This window comes from Podarcis cretensis, assembly GCF_951804945.1.
Source record: "Podarcis cretensis genome assembly, chromosome: 9".
NCBI classification, from domain to species: Eukaryota; Metazoa; Chordata; class Lepidosauria; order Squamata; family Lacertidae; genus Podarcis; species Podarcis cretensis.
The window spans coordinates 21,874,618-21,889,783 of NC_137178.1; the positions used below are offsets into that span (position 1 = coordinate 21,874,618).

The following is a 15,166-nucleotide window of genomic DNA, read 5'->3' on the forward strand; positions in this document are numbered from 1 at the left end:
GTGAAATTCATGTTATTCCATCTCTTTAGGTCTTTGTTAATTTGTCGCCACAGGGGCTTGTAGTTGTGGAGGTGCAATTTATTGAGGTTTCTGGTTATTTGTACCCCTAGGTATCTGAACTTGGTGTGGCAAAGTTTTATTTTGGTGACCTTCGTGAGTTCTTTTTGGGTGTGAGGAGGGGTGTTGAAGCACATAGCTTCTGACTTTGTGAAGTTTACCTGTAGGCCCGACACCATTGCAAATGTGTTGAATTCTCTGATTAGGGAGGTTGCTGTGCTTATGGGGTCTGGTGTTGTGACCATTAGGTCATCTGCAAAGAGCCCTAATTTATAGGTTCTGCCTTTTATTTCCACTCCCTTGATGTCTGTGGCTGCTCGGATGCGGATTGCTAAGGGTTCCAGAGCCAGGATAAATAAGAAGGGAGACAGTGGGCATCCTTGTTTCGTGCCTCTTTGGATAGCTATAGTATTAGAATCCATATTATTAGTTCTGCATCTTGCTGAGGCTTGGGAGTATATTTGTTTGAGGATTTGTAGGAAGTTGGGGCCAAATTTCATGTTAGTTAGTACTGCTAATATGTATTTCCACTCTAAGCAATCAAAGGCTTTGAGGATGTCTAAGGACATAATTGTCAATGGGAGTTTAGTTGCCTTGCTGTGTTCGATCAGGTTCAGTAGTTTCCTGATGGGGTCTGTTATATTGCGGCCAGGGACAAAGCCAGTGTGGTCTGGGGCTATTAACTTGTGTAGGAAGATTTTTAGGCGGTTGGCCAAGATTGATGTGAATATATTGTAGTCTTGGTTTATTAATGAGATTGGGCGGTATGATTCTACTTTGAGGCTATCTTTTAGTGGTTTTGGGATGGAGACTATTTTGGAGTGGGTCCAGGTTTTGGGGATGGGCCCCCCTTTTATGATGTCGTTGAATAGGCGGGTCATGTAGGGCATCAAGGTTTCTTTGAATTTCCTATAGAATTCTGCTGTGAAGCCATCTGGGCCTGGGGCTTTGTGTGGTTTCAGGTTTTTGAGGACCGCATCTATTTCCTCTGGGGTGATAGGGCTGTCCATGAATTCCTGTTCCTCATCAGTTAGGGTAGGCATGGTCAGTCCTGCTAGAAATTTTTTGATTTCCCTCTCTGGTGGGTTATGGGACAAATCCTGTCTTCTGAGATCCTTGTCGGCAGTGGGGAACCTGCTGTCTTCCAGATGTTGCTAGACTTCAATGCCCAGCATCCCTACCCATTGGCCATTCTGGCTGGTGTCAATGGTCCAACAACATGTGTAAGGCCACAGGTTCCCCACCTCTCCTTTAGATAAAAGTAACGTTTGGAATGGCAAAAACTGTACTGGGATGCAATCTCAAAAATGATAGAATGACCTCGATACGAATCCAAGGCAAACCTTTTAACATCACAGTAATCCAAGTTTGTGCAACAACTACCAGTGCTGAAGAAACTGAAATTGACCAATTCTATGAAGACTTACAACACCTTCTAGAAATGACACCAAAGAAGGATGTTCTTCTCATCATAGGGGATTGGAATGCTAAAGTAGGGAGTCAGGAGATAAAAGGAACAACTGGCAAGTTTGGCCTTGGAGTTCAAAACAAAGCAGGGTAAAGGCTAATAGAGTTCTGTCAAGAGAACAAGCTGGTCATCACAAACACTCTTTTCCAACAACACAAAAGACGACTACACATGGACATCACCAGATGGGCAGTATCGAAATCAGATTGATTATATTCTCTGCAGCCAAAGATGAAGAAGCTCTATACAGCCAGCAAAAACAAGACCTGGAGCTGACTGTGGCTCAGATCATCAGCTTCTTATAGCAAAATTCAAACTTAAAGCAAAGTAAAATTCTTATAGCAAAATTCAAGCTTAAAGTAAAGTAAAATTCAAGCTTGAAGAAAGTAGGGAAAACCACTAGGCCAGTAAGATGCAATCTAAATCAAATCCCTTATGAATACACAGTGGAAGTGAGGTACAGTTTTAAAGATTTAGATTTGGTGGACAGAGTGCCTGAAGAACTATGGATGGAGGCTCGTAACATTATGCAGGAGGCAGCAACAAAAACCATCCCAATGAAAAGGAAATGCAAGAAAGCAAAGTGGCTGTCCAACGAGGCCTTACAAATAGTGGGGTAGAGAAGGCAAGCAAAATGCGAGGGAGATAGTGAAAGATACAGGAAATTGAATGCAGATTTTCAAAGAACAGCAAGGAGAGACAAGAGGGCCTTCTTAAATGAGCAATGCAAAGAAATAGAGGAAAACAATAGAATGGGGAAAACAAGAGATCTGTTCAAGAAAATTGGAGATATGAAAGGAACATTTCATGCAAAGATTACCATAATAAAAGACAAAGGTGGAAAGGACCTAACAGAAGCAGAAGACACCAAGAAGAGGTGGCAAGAATACACAGAGGAATTATACCAGAAAGATATGGATGTCTCGTACACCCCAGGCAGTGTGGTTGCTGACCTTGAGCCAGACATCCTGGAGAGTGAAGTCAAATGGGTCTTAGAAAGCATTGCTAATAACAAGGCCAGTGGAAGTGATGATATTCCAGCTGAACTATTTAAAATTTTAAAAGATGATGCTGTTAAGGTACTACACTCAATATGCCAGCAAGTTTGGAAAACTCAGCAGTGGTCAGAGGATTGGAGAAGATCAGTGTACATCCCAATCCCAAAAAAAGGGCAGTGCCAAAGAATGCTCCAACTACTGCACAATTGCACTCATTTCATACGCCAGCAAAGTTATGCTTAAAATTCTACAAAGCAGGCTTAAGCAGTATGTGGACCAAGAACTCCCAGAAGTGCAAGCTGGATTTCAAAGGGGCAGAGGAACCATAGACCAAATTGCAAACATGCAATGGATTATGGAGAAAGCTAGAGAGTTCCAGAAAAACATCTACTTCTGCTTCATTGACTACGCAAAAACCTTTGACTGTCGACTACAGCAAACTATGGCAAGTTCTTAAAGAAATGGGAGTGCCTGATCACCTCATTTGTCTCCTGAGAAATCTCTATGTGGGACAAGAAGCTACTGTTAAAACTGGATATGGAAAAACTGATTGGTTCAAAATTGGGAAAGGCGTACGACAAGGCTGTATATTGTCTCCCTGCTTATTAAACTTATATGCAGAATTCATTATGCGAAAGGCTGGACTGGATGAATCCCAAACCGGAATAAAGATTGCCGGAAGAAATATCAATAACCTCAGATATGCAGATGACATAATTTTGATGGCCGAAAGTGAGGAGGAATGAAAGAACCTCTTAATGAGGGTGAAAGAGGAGAGCGCAAAATATGGCCTGAAGCTCAACATCAAAAAAACTAAGATCATGGCCACTGGTCCCATCACCTCCTGGCAAACAGAAGGGGAAGAAATGGAGGCAGTGAGAGATTTTACTTTCTTGGGCTCCATGATCACTGCAGATGGTGACAGCAGTCACGAAATTAAAAGACTCCTGCTTCTTGGGAGAAAAGCGATGACAAACCTAGACAGCATCTTAAAAAGCAGAGACATCACCTTGCCAACAAAGGTCCGTATAGTTGAAGCTATGGTTTTCCCAATAGTGATTTATGGAAGTGAGAGCTGGACCATAAAGAAGGCTGATTGCCGAAGAATTGATGCTTTTGAATTATGGTGCTGGAGGAGACTCTTGAGAGTCCCATGGACTGCAAGAAGATCAAACGTATCCATTCTGAAGGAAATCAGCCCTGAGTGCTCACTGGAAGGACAGATCGTGAAGCTGAGGCTCCAATACTTTGGCCACCTCATGAGAAGAGAAGACTCCCTGGAAAAGACCCTGATGTTGGGAAAGATGGAGGGCACAAGGAGAAGGGGACGACAGAGGACGAGATGGTTGGATAGTGTTCTCAAAGCTACCAACATGAGTTTGACCAAACTGCGGGAAGCAGTGGAAGACAGGAGTGTCTGGCGTGCTCTGGTCCATGGGGTCACGAAGAGCCGTACACGACTAAATGACTAAACAACAAAAAGGTTTGGATCTATTATTATTATTATTATTATTATTATTATTATTATTATTATTTGAATTTATATATTGCCCTGTACCCGGAGGTCACAGAACAAAATCAAATATGAAACCAGAAAATATATGATCAAAATAAAAACAACAATCCAATAAACCACCCCCCTAGCACATCATATATTCAGATTATATGCTTTCTAATAAGTTATGTACCTCCTTCCTCTGGAAAGAGCTAATCCTGTGAGTAATAACACACACACACACACACACACACACACACACACACACACAGAGATACACACAAATACACTACAATGTTATCTACTCTAATTCATTAGATTTATTGATTTAAAATGGGTTAAAAGGCAGATTTTTAAAAATAAAGTAATATTAACAGAAGTGCTTCTAAAAGCTTCAACTGGCAGCCACCATCTTAAAAAGGCTACCTCCATTTTCTCTCTCATACATACAGGAAAGACTAGAATATCTCTTCTAAGAAAATGCCTGTGATGATACCTTCTCATTTAAAAACAAAGGAAGTATACTTTTTACTTCAGAAACAGATGCAAATTCAACCACAATATCTATCAATCAACTCTACCTGACATGATTCACATTTTTAAAAATTGAGCTATAGCCTTAGCTGTGAATTATTTTTAACTTGCAATCCTTACAACAATCTTGTCGGCTAGATCAGCATTATCCCTAAATTACTGTTGGGTGACTGAAGTTGCGTTGCTTTTTGGAAGTTCCACTGAATCAGATCTTATCAGACGGACGGAAAATCTGAAGAGATATTTTGCTTAAACGAACTTCAATTTAGCAGGTAAGATTTGATCTTCCCAAGGCTCAGCCACGGAACAACAAGAAAAGCTCTGGGAGCTCTTGGGGAATTAATAGGAACGTGATACGATCAAAATATGGGTCAGGCGAAAGTGTGGATGAGCACTTAGTGACTTTATGAGCTGTAACGAAAGATGGCCACAGCTATTGGACCAATGAAAGCAGAACTATAAAGTTACCAGCAGTAGTCTATATATATCTCCACAGTAGGTGAATCGGTTCAGAGTGGCACACAGCCTACCTTGTGTACTCCTGATGGTTATGAGAGGAACCACATTACACACAAAGGTAATGAAATGAAGGCCAAATGTTGACACCAAACCCTCCTGATCCAGGGATTAGAAGGGGGCACAGGCATACAGCCTTCCCTCCAAAAAACCTCATACTTAATATTATCTGTATGAGAAGGCAGAAGTTGTCTCGTCTGAAAGCAATGCAGAGTGGAGAATAGCCCATTGGGGCGCTGCCCAACAAACCCCAGGCAGCTTTGTCTAGTCTGCTTTCTTACTTGCACCTAGTCCAAGGGGTAGCATTCCTTCTCCTTAGTCTTACAGTTCCCCTTGCAGATCTCAGCATGGAGTAGGTTGAGGACAAAACTAAAACTAGTTGGCTGTGCCTTACATTGGCTCTAGCTCCAATGACCATTGCTTATTCCCTGCTTTCTACCCCATGGGCATTAGACACCCCTGGGAATTCAACACCCCTCAATTCTGGGTCCTTGTTTTCTCTTCTTGGGAGAGATCCTGTCTGAACAATAACTGAACATTTCAGGGTAGGAAACACGGAGGTGCAATAAAAGCATTTAAGATCAATATTTTAGGAATGGGCAGCATGCAACAAAATGCTTCATTACTATATGCCCCGTATCAACCGTTGTTATTTTATTTGCTTAACAAATTTCTGTCCAGCTCTTTGGGTAGAAAAGAAACCTTGAGGAGTGGCTAGCAAAATTAAAAACATAAAATAATATAAAATCGCAGTAGCAAAGATGAAAACCTAAGTCCTAGATTAAACTGTATAAATCTTAAAAATCCTGGGCAAATGAACTATGCGCTGCAATGAGTAATGCAATGCACTGTTTGGGGATTGTGTTCAGTAAGGAAGGAGAGGGAAGAAAGTAAGTTACTGGGAGCAGGGAATGTTAAGGTAAGGGGGAGTGGGGAGTTGAAGGAAATTTATACAGCTGATCCTTGAAACAGGGAGAGGAAGAGGGTGGGGATTAGAGGGGAGCAGGGCTGGCCCATGCATGAGGTAAGTTGAGATGACTGCCTCAGGTGGCAGGATCCACAGAGGCAGCAGATCCCAATGTCAATTTTTCCTCCACCTTTGTTCCAGATGTAGATCTTCTCTCACCCCTTCTTCCGCAGTAGGGAGGGGAGCGCCATTTTGGGGTCTGCCTCAGATGCCAAAATGTCTTGGGCCAGCCCTGGAGGGAGTAGCTGGTTGGGCGTGAATTTGGAAGACATGTCTGTTCATTTCTAGATCATCCAAAGCTGATAAGTAACAGATCATTGTTCTTCTGTCAAGTCCCAGACTTGAAGCTCACATTGCCTTAACCAAATCATGGTGATCTATTCATTCATAGCAATCAGGCAGCAAACCACAATGTTGTTTTTAACAACCTCTAGAAAAACCTGATTGCAAGGTTCTATGCAGAACATGACGGAATTAACCCGGTCCAAATGTCCCAACAATCCACTGCCCCATGAAGGGAAAAATAAACCCAGCCCAGAATGCCAAGTTCTGAGCATTCCAAAACCACCAAGCTGACACTGTAGAGGACGAAATGGGGGGGACGGCGACACAATATTCTCCTGAATTCCCCACACATCCGCCTGCCTGTTCTAAATAACAAACTGTAAATCAGAAAAGACCCAGAGCATCCAGTATATTGATATACTGCTTAGGACTATATGGGAATGGTGTGGGATGCCAAGAAATCTCTGGAGAACCAACCTTTCACAGACTGTCCAGGGGCAGTAAATTGTGAATTTGAAGAGAGAAGCTAGCTTGAACATCTTGGTCTAAAGTTACACCCCATGGGGGATGCCATTTCCACTTTGTATTGTTGTTGTTTAGTCATTTAGTCGTGTCCGACTCTTCGTGACCCCATAGACCAGAGCACGCCAGGGACTCCTGTATTCCACAGTTTGGTCAGACTCATGTTTGTAGCTTCGAGAACACTGTCCAACCATCTCGTCCTCTGTCATCCCCTTCTCCTTGTGCCCTCAATGTTTCCCAACATCAGGGTCTTTTCCAGGGAGTCTTTTCTTCTCATGAGGTGGCCAAAGTATTGGAGCCTTTGTATTGTTTGTATTAGGAGGGGACAATTAGTCAACACAACGTTACAATGAGATGTTTACAGCACTATATATGAATTCATCAGGCCTATAGTCAAGCAATGGTGAAAACTGATATTTGGCCCCAACTAAGCCAGAGTTCAAGGGACGCGGGTGGCGCTGTGGGTAAAACCTCAGCACCTAGGACTTGCCAATCGCATGGTCGGCGGTTCGAATCCCCGCGGCGGGGTGAGCTCCCGTCGTTCGGTCCCAGCTCCTGCCCACCTAGCAGTTCGAAAGCACCCTTAAGTGCAAGTAGATAAATAGGTACCGCTTTATAGCGGGAAGGTAAACGGCGTTTCCGTGTGCTGCTCTGGTGCCGGTTCACCAGAGCAGCTTCATCACGCTGGCCATGTGACCCGGAAGTGTCTGCGGACAGCGCTGGCTCCCGGCCTCTAGAGTGAGATGAGCGCACAACCCTAGAGTCTGTCAAGACTGGCCCGTACGGGCAGGGGTACCTTTACCTTTACCTAAGCCAGAGTTCATCATGAGTACGGGTGTCACTGAAACATGTATTTCCTAGTGAAGTCACCGAAGAAAAGCACCTCAGAAATATGAACCTTGGAAGCTTGTAATGCAGCCTCAGATATGATGCAAGCATGAGGACCTCATAATTCAACCTTTGCCAACCTGGTGCCCCCCAGATCATCCCCAGCCAGTACACCATCCTGGGGCTGATGGGAGTTGTAGTTGAAAACACCTGGAGGGTACCAGGTTGATGTAAGCTGTCATCATTATTTTACGGGCTGGATTTCCCGTGAGCTGGAGAAGCATTCTGTCTTCTGCCACACATATGCAATACACAACCTCCTTTATCTATTCAACCCCAAGCTCTTTCTTCCAACTCAGGATGTCCCTGCCTCCCTCTTACACACCTGACCACTGCTGCCATTCGAGCAGCAAGCAGGAAGAAGGAGAGAAGGCTGGGAAATGCCTGGTGCTTTGCCATGTGACCCGCCAGTGAGCAGCCCTGGGAAATGTAATTGTAATAAGGGATATTGACACCCACACCCAGCTTGGCTCACCCCAAGGAGGATAGGTTTGTTCCATCTCTAGATATCAACACTATATATTTATAGCATTGTCATACAATTTGTAAGCTGCCATAGAATACTACCCAAAGAATCCTGAGAGCTGCAGTTTGTCAAGAATTGTTAGGAGACCCCTATTGCCTTCAGAGACAGGGACGCTGGTGGCACTGTGGGTTAAACCACAGAGCCTAGGACCTGCCGATCGGAAGGTCAGCAGTTCGAATCCCCGCGACGGGGTGAGCTCCCGTTGCTCGGCCACTGCTCCTGCCAACCTAGCAGTTCGAAAACACATCAAAAGTGCAAGTAGATAAATAGGTACCGCTCCAGCGGGAAGGTAAACACCGTTTCCGTGCGCTGCTCTGGTTTGCCAGAAGCGGCTTAGTCATGCTGTACGCTGGTTCCCTCAGCCAATAAAGTGAGATGAGTGCCGCAACCCCAGAGTCGGTCACGACTGGACCTAATGGTCAGGGGTCCCTTTACCTTTACCTTTATTGCCTTCAGAGAGCTACAATTTCCAGTTGTTTATCAATCCTTCCTCCCAGGGAACTTTAGGAATTGTGGATCTATGAGGGTTTCCCAACAGTACTCAGCATCCTTAACAAACTACAGCCCCCAGAATTCTTTGGGTAGCACTATGACTGATTAAAGCGGTATGATCCTGCTTTAAATGTATATTGCAGATGGGGCCTAAGACCCAATGAAACCACTAGAATGTGTTTGACTCAACCCCTCTTTATACATTGGTACTTATCTGCTCTTTATAGTTTACTGCATGCATGCCGCCCCCCATGGCTTCAGCAAATAAAAAAAGAAAATATATATATTAATCTTTCCCAGTTTCCAAACCTCTCTCACACCAGCTACTCTGGATGGAATGATATGCAAACTAGATCTTTCCTACAGTATATCTTAATTGGCTTCATTTTACATAATTTAGCAGGCATTAAAACAAATCTGGTGTATAATGATGCAGCCAGAGCAGGTGCGGGTTGTTTATTTATTTTATTTTTTAAGAGAAGCAGCCAGATGCTGTTTTGAGATCTGTATTTTGCTCTGTGTTTTGGGTATTGATATGGTTCAAAGTGAAAACCTCAGCATCTGGTCGCTCCAATATAAGGGGTGGGAAACCGTTTTCAGGCCAAGAGACACACATTGACCAGTGGTCAACCCTCTGGGGGGGTTACATCTCAAAATTGATGTGGCCAAATGACCTCCATAATCCCAGAGAGACTTGTTATTAATGTAGCATACCTGAATAGTTTCTTTTTCCTGTTTCTTTGGGGGGGGGGAGCTTCTGGGTGGTGGACGATATTGAGGCAGTATAAAAATGATGAAAGCAAATAAATAAAACAAATAATAGGGCAACAAGCTGTTAGATTTGGACCTGGAAAGTTTCAGTTTAATTTTTTAATCAGCAGACCCTCCCAGTGTCCCTGTTTTCCAGGGACAGACTTAAATTTACAGATGTCCCTGTTTCTTATTTGATCGTGGAATGTCCTGCTTTGCTTTAAAAGGTAAAGGGACCCCTGACCATTAAGTCCAGTCGTGACCGACTCTGGGGTTGTGGCGCTCATCTCGCTTTATTGGCCGAGGGAGCCATGTGGCCAACATGACTAAGCCACTTCTGGCGAAGCAGAGCAGCGCACGGAAACGCTGTTTACCTTCCTGCCGGAGCGGTATCTATTTATCTATTTGCACTTTGACGTGCTTTCGAACTGCTAGGTTGGCAGGAGCAGAGACCGAGCAACGGGAGCTCATCCCGTCGTGGGTGTTCGAACCGCCGACCTTCTGATCGGCAAGTCCTAGGCTCTGTGGTTTAACCCACAGCGCCACCCGCGTCCCTGCTTTGCTTTAGGATGTCCCTATTTTCAGCTGAGAAATGGTGGGGGGTATGGAGTTATGCCACCCCTCAAACCAGGGAGATAAGTGACTATACAACTTTTAGAAGACCTCTGTATAGGGAACTTTTTAAAAATGTTCGCATCAGGCTACTATGCTGTGCATAAGATAGGGTAACCATTCCCCTTGCCCTGATCCATAGGAAAGGGTGGAAATGTATTCTATAATGTTCTTAGGAAGCTCCTAGTGGTATGTCATTGATCAGAGCTACACACATGTCTACTCAGTAGCAAGTCCTGCTGAGTTCAATAGGTAAGTGTGCATAGGATTACAGCCCAAGTGATTTTAAGGAGTTGTTGATTTATGATTATGTTTATAACCTGCCTTTTTGTATTCTGATGTCTTTTTGGCACTTATTGAACACCTTCCTTTTCCAACAGGCCTTTTAAGCTGAGGTTTTCCTCGGTCTTCATCTGTATTAGAATTGCTTTTCATACGGTTTTATTGTTTCCTCACGTTGTTTGCCACCATGGGCTCTGTTGGGAGGGAGGGTGGAATATAAATTTAATGAATAACTAAAGAAATAAATGAGAGAGAGTCATTCTGCTATGGACATCTTTTGCAGCAAGGAACACCTTTTGCAAGAAAACTGTCAAACTTTCCTGCAGGCTGCAGGATTGTTTATTCCTGGTTAGTATTTACTACTACACCATGTTGTAGCTCATGTTTCAGTTTAATTTTCAAGAGCCCTGCCAAAGATGCTGAGGGCAAAACAAGTCCCCAGCCCACCTGCTGCTACACGCATCTCTTATTACTGAAATTTGCTGTGCTATTTTTATCGTACTTTGCAGCTTGGGCAAAGGGTGGTAGGTGGCTGTATGTGGCTCCTTTTCGGTCTCTGGCTTGATGGCTTAAACAACTAAGATGTGGAAGATGATGGGATTTGGCTGGTTTTCATAGTTGCTTTTTAAGATCTAGTATGAGGACAAAAAAAAAAAAAGCATCTATTTACTTGGGCATCATTAATGCCTTACAGAAAATTCAAGGGGCAGCGGGAGAGGGAGAGAAATGGAAGAACACTTCAGGTTGACTCGACTCAAACTTTTTCAGAATCAGGATCCAGAGAAAATAATAATAATAATAATAATAATAATAATAATAATAATAATACAAAAACATCCCTTTGTCGATTTGTAACTGCCGTCACAAAGCTATGCTGCCTCTATGCAGATACATCCTGCATTGGGGGGCAAGTCATATTCAAATGCTCGATTTTCATACCTGTACGTAACAATGCTGATCTTTAAATACTGAAATTTGAGATTTGGATTTCAAGATTTGATAGTAAAATATGAGGTTGTGAAGGATCATTCAGCTTTGGGTTGGATTTAAACTTTTGTTATTTGTGTTAATTTCCAGGTCATTGGCATGAGTTTAAATTGTCCCCTCCATTTGGGCTGGCATTAAAAAGACTTAGGTGTGAACCAAATGCCCCAAATAAGAGGGTTTCTCTCTCACACTGTTTTGAGTATCATGTGCTGCTTTTGTAATGTGGTAACATTTCAAAAAGCATTTGTAAGTGGAAAGCCTGTTTCTATGCAAGAATCCTGCCCTTTGAAAGGCCCCTAAATTGTTTAACCACAGTATCTCCTCTCTCAGTTGGAACTTAATTTCAAACCCATTTATTAACTATCTTATTGCTAGTGAGCAAAATACATATGCATGGCAATGGCTGTTTGCACTCTTAAGACTACAAAAACCATGAAGCAGGGTGACTGTGTAGAAATACACTTGCAGGGAAATTCTAAGACCTCAGTGGCATTAGAAGTACTGAAAGGTTATTCTGAGAACAAACAGCCTACTTTACAAGCCAACAGTACTACTTTGGCTTTGTTTAAGCAATAAAAAATATGGCTTTGAGTAGGAATCATTGGTATAAAATCAACAAAGCTAAAATTAGGTTCCTGAATACTGGGCATGAGGACTGTGGCTAATCCTACACATATTGACAGACTGCCAGATTAGCACTGCTGCTGGTATCAAATTGCAGCTGGGTGAATCCTGCTTCTGCCCTGTAAACATTTAACAGCTGAAGTGGCAAGAGGGCTGGGAAAGACGTAGCAGCTACAGGCACCCCCAAACTTGCCCCGCAAGATGTTTTGGGACTACAACTCCCATCATAACCTAGCTAACAGGACCAATGGTCAGGGATGGTGGGAACTGTAGTCCCAAAAACATCTAGAGGGCTGAGTTTGGGGAAGCCTGATATAGTATATCTGTGTACCACAGACTTAAATTTGTTTAACAATAATTTCATCTCCCTAGGAAATCTAAGGAACTATAATTCTGAGAGGGTAGGGATATCTGATAAGGAATTCTTCAGCACTCTTGCAAAACTACAGTTCCCAATTTTTTGGGGGGTGAATCCCAAGCAGCTAAACTTGTATAATACCAATATATGCTTGTAATGCAGACCTGCCACTAGGTCAGTGTTTCCCAACTGGTGTTCCGCGGCACACTAGTGTGCCGCGAGACGTTGCCTGGTGTGCCGTGGGAGGGAGGCGGGCGAGTCGGGCGGCGAGAGGCCTTAGGCGCCCTGCAGAAAGGCGTCCTCTTTGTGGGTGGGGTCTCTCCCCTCCCTTAGCGCATCGTATTTAGTTGGGGATTCTGGAGAGGGGGGCGGGGGCGCGCTGGCCCCGAGCGGAACAGACGCGCCGTCGTCCCCACCTCCCTCTCCTCAGTAGCTCCGAGCCGACTGACTGAGGGTGGGACGCGGCCAGCGGCGTCTCTCTCTCTCTCTCCGCCTCCCAGCACCGTTTTTCCCGAGGCGGGCGCGCGCCTAAGGCTGAATGGGAGCAGCCTGGAGGCTTGGCGGCCTCTCAGCGGCTCATGACGGGTGTCCCCGAGGCGGGAGGTGCTGAGCAGGGGCTCTGCGAGAGGGCGCGAGGGATGCGTGGTGGTGCCTGCGCGCGCGTGACTTAAGAGGGCGACCTGCTGCCTCTCCTCTCTCCCCCCTCCCTCCCCTCATGGGCACGGAGTCCCCGGCACAGCTTGGCGCTACTACAGCTACAGCTGCTGCTGCTCCTGCTTGGATGAAGGCGGCTGCTTCTTCCTAACGCCCAGCCTCTGAGGGACCGCAGTCTCCCGCCCTCTTTTTTTTTTTTTTTTTTTTGGGCGGGATGCTGAGGTAAAGGATCCCCTCGCGCGCGGGCGGGCATCTCTTTGGGCAGGGCGCGTGTGGAGGCTTAAGGTGGGGAGTGTGGAGGGGTTGCCGCTTGCGAGGGGAGGGTTCATATTGTATTGGGCTGCGGTGTGGGCGACACAGCTCTCCAATGGCCAGCCCGCGGAGGAACATTGAGTTGGAGCATTTCGAGGAGAGGGACAAAAGGCGCAATTTTTCATATTTCTGTTTACTTACTATTTCATAAAAAAGTAATTATAAAATACTTTCTTTGTGTTTATTTGATTCCTATTAAAGAGAGTTACTTTATATATAGTCAATATAGGCACAGAGTTAATTTTTTAAACATTTTCTAATGGTGGTGTGCCTCGAGATTTTTTTCATGAAACAAGTGTGCCTTTGCCCAAAAAAGGTTGGGAAACACTGCACTAGGTAACATCTTTTTTTTTTTTTTTGCTGTGCTGGTTAACAATTTTCGTGTGGGATTTCTTTTCTCCTTTTCTGATCCTGCCCTTCTGCTTGACAATAGAACTTTAGAAGATCTGCAAAAGAAGTTTATGCCTGAATCAGCTTTCCTCTGAGAAAACCTGGAAGAAAGGAAGAGACAATTCTGTTTTTTTTAAAAAATAATATTTATTCAAATTTTCAAAAAAAAAATTACAAAAAGGAACACAGAATACAGAAACACAACATATCCAAAAGAAAAGTAAAGTAAAATAAAGAGATAAAAAAGCAAAAAACAGCCAAAAAGAAAAAAAGAAAAAAATACAATAAAAAAACCAACCTTAATATAGTTCCCTTTCTTAACTTATTTCCTTGACCTCCTCGCACCTCCCCTCTTTGTATTCTACTTCAAATAGATATTTCAGCAAATCCTTCATCCTTGTTTTTATCCTTATAACTTATCTTAATATACTATAATTTTCCATTCTCTCTTTTACCAATTAGCCATCCACTTTTACTTTATTTAATCTTATTTCTCATTTAAAACTTATATATCTGAACTTATTCTCTTAAGATGTTTCCCTGAGATCATAGAAATTCCATTCCACGATTTTCCCATCTCTCATTAAAAGAAAAAAAAAAAGAAAAAAGATATACACTTTAGATTCCCAATTTTTCTTTCACCAACTCCCCTCCCCGGTCTCGGCCCCTACCAACAGGTCCATCAATAAAAGTCCATCAACCCGGAGATCTTAAGTCCGAGGCTCTTAGCTCTCTTTCATGTCCCCTCTGCTGATCTTTTTGATAGTCTTTGGTGTTAAAAGACAAATCTCGGGGAGCTCCAACCCAACAGTAGTCATATTCCTTTTTAGCAAGTCTGCCAGGCTTCCATAGTTGAAGATAGGGCCCATAGAATATTCCAAATCTTGTTTCACACTCCTTCCAAATCCAAAGGCCCCAAAGACTCCAATCTCCACCTGGCTCAGATTCCCATCCCAAAAGTTACCCGATCCCCACATAGGGTGATCTCTCCATCCCTCATTTTCCACCCCAAGCCAGGCTCTCACCTCCAAAGACTGGTTTCTCCTAGTAGCAATCATATAGGGCCTCAAGTTATAATCCAACATTTGCCTCTGTAGGGTTACAGCTCCCCCTTGCATCACTTTCACAGCATAAAGGAAGAGACAATTCTGAATCTAGGTAGGCAGTGCTAAAAATGCTGGTCTGCATGGACTCTAATTGCTCATCTGTAGCTTTGTTGGTATGTATGAGATAAAACAACAAAAATCATATGCCTTTCTATAGCAATTTGGTGATTGCTCAAAGTGTTTTGCCAACACTTTCCCAGGAATCATTAAATGACTCTGTGGGCGAATAATATCAAACTACCTACTCAGAATAGGGACGTAAGGCTTGGCTAATCCGCCAAGTAATCTGAGATTTGAACTCTTAAACTTGGATGTGTCTGCAGAGATGCCCCCCACCATGGAG

General features: G+C 43.7%; 1 long non-coding RNA gene across 4 annotated transcripts in view; it reads left to right on the forward strand.

Annotated features, from left to right (window-relative positions):
* The first annotated feature begins 1,156 nt into the window (after window positions 1–1,156).
* Window positions 1,157–15,166, forward strand: part of LOC307223936 — a 58,547-nt gene continuing 44,537 nt past the window's right edge. For 2 of the 4 annotated variants that reach the window (XR_013842325.1, XR_013842326.1), the window contains exons 1-2: window positions 1,157–4,006; window positions 4,691–4,824. This is a non-coding gene — a long non-coding RNA (uncharacterized lncRNA). Of the gene's footprint in view, window positions 4,007–4,690; window positions 4,825–10,675; window positions 10,754–13,760; window positions 13,834–15,166 lie in introns of those variants that run through there. The other 2 variants (XR_013842327.1, XR_013842328.1) reach the window with 2 other exon arrangements.